Below are 4,301 nucleotides of genomic sequence, written 5' to 3'. Positions count from 1 at the left end.
TTGACTATAAATTACACAAAATAGATCATTAGCATGAAATTTTGCCTTACGACCAATGTCATTATTGCCTTAATTCTGTACAATCAAAATGCTATGGAACAGTTGGAGAGGTTAGATTAGCTGTTTGGGAATTTGCATGGGTTGTTAAGGAACCGGCTGTTTGGGTGTGATGAACATATTTGGATATTGGGAAGGTGAAGGAGTTGAAGACTTGAAGTTACACCCTCTTCTTTTTTTCCAATATATTATTCTTATAATCTTGCCTTGAATTTCTAGTTCTGCACCTTCTGAGTTTATAATTACATAAAGAAAAGACAATTAGGCTGCCCATAAATACTAATCAAAACCTTTAGATAAGAGCATATTGACTTGTAGAAGCTACTAATAAGAACTTCACTGAATTGGAGCTTAGGGTACATCAATTATTCAGTACTATATCCATTAATATAAAGGTTGAAGGGATCCAAATATCTCCGCATCATTCCTAATTATATAAAAGAAATGCCAAATTCTGAAAGACATGCATAATCTCTAATCCAAAGTCTGCAGTGCTTAAATTTTCATTGCATTGATGGCTCTTTTCGCTGTTGGAGAGTATTGAAGGTACGTTTTAACGAAGTTTTTGACCTTTCTTGTAAAGTTGTCGCCTCTCTTTGTTTATCAGATCACTTAATGGCCCTATCTCTTTCTCTGTATGCGGAAAACATGCAATAGCCACAAATGTCCTTTATCTCTCCTTATCTATCACTACCTTGTGCAATGCACTCTTCAATAAACCATTACTCATTATTTGCATACAACCAAATTTACTTCCATCAGTTTATTTTTAATTAATAAGGATTGAATTAGTGTACAAATCCTATGCCTCGCCTGTTAAAATTATGAGTTACTGTCATGCCAAAAAGAAATTCTTAGTTGATGTTAATATGGAGTATGGAAGATTACATGGAAAATCAAGTTTGCTATACAAGTAATACAAAAATATGGTCTATTATGTTTTTTTTTTTTTTTGGGTGATAAAATTTGGTCTATTATGTTTGTATTCAACAAATAATTTTCCTATGAAATTACCTCTAATTGGTCTCCAATATTGATGAAAAGGGTATCAGGAACAATGGGAACTTTAAACCACTGATTATCTTTCTGTACTTGAAGACCTTCAACCTCTTTGTCTTGTAAGAGAATGTTAATTGATGAAGCATCAGAATGTGGTTTGAGGGCGAAAACGTGATCTGAGAATGAACATGGAGGATAATAGTTGAACCTTGCTAGCATATATATGTTCTGGTCTGCTTCACACTCTCTATAGAACCTATCTTCTTCTAATTTGAGTGATTTTGAGATGGCCTTTAGGATCATTTCTAGCACCCCCTCACTTCCTTGGTGTACTCATCTAATGTTTCCCTACAATTGTTCAAAAATTGACAAAATAAATTCCAAGTTTGGGTGTTATACCCAAAATACTTCTAAGGATTATTTCTTAAAACTTCCCATTTGTGTAAAGTCTTCCACTCTTCTCATATCCATAAATAAATGTCAGAGGAAAAATATTTTGGAAGCTATCATATTGTACATAATTATATGTATTGAATTATTACCTAAAATTTGGTAATTCCTCAGGCCAAAGCTTGAAGTTTCGTTGATCAATAGGATAAACTTTTAGTACCAGTCTATCACTCCAGCTATAACTTGGATCTTCAGTAACCGTATCATTTCCATATCCCTCAACCCATTGTAAAGTTCTAGAATAATTTTGCTTCACTTCTTGTGGCCAAGCAAAGAATTCCTTATCAACCTCTTGGATTTGATTAAGTAACGAGCTTGTCAAACCGTGATTTGTAAGCTGAAAAACATCAAAGAACAAATTATGAAATAAGTTTTCTACTAAAACTGTGAGTATCAAACAAAACATTATGGATACTGAAACTCTGAACTCTTAAGCGTGTCAAAGCTAAACTAACCTGAAAACAACCCCAGGAACTCAGAGTGGATTGCAGTTTTCGCAGTTCTTCTTCGTGTTAGTGCAATGATGAAGATGAAAGAAGGTTGAGATTAATAATGGGACTATCCATGTATCCAATCGCAGAAATATCAGGTGCTTTGTCTGAAGGCTGGTAAATGTATCTTTCTGGGATTTGATTGCCTATAGTTTTAATCATCTCTTGAATTGGCTTTGGTGGTAATTCTAGCTTCATGGGAAGGACAGATGATGCAGCCATTTTACTTGGTGAATCCAACAGGAAAACAAGGAGACCAGATTATATTCATATATATTGAATTTGCTAATTGTTCAATTCTGTGGTTTTTGTTGCTTTCACTCAAAAATATTCTGATGAATTATCAATTATTGACTATTGGGATGGACAGAAGCAGAAATTGTTTTTTAACCCCTTTTTTTTAATTTTTTTTTTACAAGTAAATTATTTGAAAGATTGGGATCAGATGCTTTTGGTTTTGAAGTTTTTGAGTTAAGCATTTAAATGGAGTATTTCTTTATAGTTGGTGGGGGGTTATGTTTTGTATTATTATGGTTGTGTGCTCTCTCCATTTCATATTACCAGACTACTTGCATTATTTCAATATCAGTGAGATCATCAATATGGAGCACTTGGTAATTTGGTATAATTTAGGTAGTCGGCTTTAAATGCCAATGTAATAATTAACAATACTTTTATGTCTATTCGTGTAAACTTCAAAGACATTTATTTGGGATCGGAAGGAGTAATATATAATTCGTGTAATAATATAATGAAATTGGTTGTGTTATCTGGAAAGTATTGAAGTATAAATTGCAATTTCTTGCACAATGCTTAAATATGATAGCTTACTGGTAAGGGCTAAGGCGCTAACTAGTTGAAGGTCATTTGGTAGATTGTTTCTAGAAGACATAATGCTGATCGAATTGCGACTTACCGTAGTTACAATAGTTTTAAATTTTTATCAGTAATAGGAGTAGTTTTCTCCACCCTTTGCCTATTTCATGATCTTTTTATACATTTGTGGGATCACTTGGTGGTCCAATTTCTTTGTGTGTGGAACACATCATAGCCACCTTTCTTTCTCCTTATTTACCACTACCGTGGCTGTATGCACAACACTCTTCAATATGCCATAATAAGCATACATGTAGATTTTTTTTCCGTCTTTTTCACTAACTGGTCATTAAGGTTATTGAAAGGGGCATCATGGTGGGAAATTTGAATCACGGGTTATCTTTTCTGAACTCAAACGCCTTGAACTTATTTGTCTTGCAGGAGTGGTGATTGGCATACCATCAGAATGCGGTTTAAGACCTAAAACGAGATTTGATAAGCTGATAAATACACTTTTCTGGTATCTTCTTTCCTGTAGTATAATCAACATTTGATCGGTTTGAGATGGTTATTCTGAAAAAAGCTCCAAAGAGAATTTGCATTCTATTGTACACTGGTGTGCGTCATTGTATGAGCTGGTGGTGGTGACTTAAAAATGTTTGTACGATGCTTTAGTATTGACTAATGTGTGATTAAGTGTTTATGTATGTTATACATGATAGTATATTAGGACTGCTATTGTGTAAATTACTAAAGTACATTCAATTCAGATCTCAAAATGCATACGAAATCATTCTTAAGCAACTTAAATTTACTTAGCTTTGTTATTTTATTCTGAACTAAACTTATTGGCTCTTATTTGAACTTAACATCGCAATATTTGATTTGTAAATCGAACTTGACTTCTAACTTTATCTAAACTTACCTCAATGTACCAAAAGGTGAATAGTACAAAATCCCAACACCTGATTATCATAAACTTTTGTCACTCTTGTTATAAGTTTACATTACATAAAGTAGAGGGACTAATGAGATTGCCCATAAGTATGTACAGAATATGACAACAGAAAGCAAGGTTCCTTCAGAAGCTATTTTAAGTACATCAAGAACAAGTGAACAACCATTTATCATATTCTTGCTAAAGCAAGATTTATAGACATTTGAATGTACACAGCCTTATCGCGAACTATTTACTATTTTTTTTGATTGGTTTTTTATGAAACGCCCTTATAAAATAACTTACAACTTGGAGTATTATAGCCGGAAGTTCAGATTTTCATTGCATTGATGGCTCTTTCTCCCTTTGAATAATATTGGAAGAAAACACTAACATAGTTCTTGAACTTCTTGTATAGTTGTGGTCTTTCCTCACTAATTAGCTCACTTAATGGTCATATTTCTTTGTTGAAGTTTATCAGTTAGCAATTTGTGACCGGCCAAAAACAGAACATAAGGTCTATTATTGCAGTACTAGTAATAAACTTCCTT

General features: G+C 33.2%; 1 pseudogene; it reads right to left on the bottom strand.

Moving 5' to 3' along the window:
* Nucleotides 1-552: 552 nt before the first annotated feature.
* On the bottom strand, nt 553-2,830 carry LOC110682947 (annotated as a pseudogene).
* Between the last annotated feature and the right edge of the window lie 1,471 nt (nt 2,831-4,301).

The sequence above is a fragment of the Chenopodium quinoa genome, unplaced genomic scaffold (assembly GCF_001683475.1).
Source record: "Chenopodium quinoa cultivar QQ74 unplaced genomic scaffold, ASM168347v1, whole genome shotgun sequence".
NCBI classification, from domain to species: domain Eukaryota; kingdom Viridiplantae; phylum Streptophyta; class Magnoliopsida; order Caryophyllales; family Amaranthaceae; genus Chenopodium; species Chenopodium quinoa.
The sequence above is the reverse complement of the archived record's forward strand: the minus strand, read 5'-3'. Positions and strand labels throughout refer to the sequence as shown.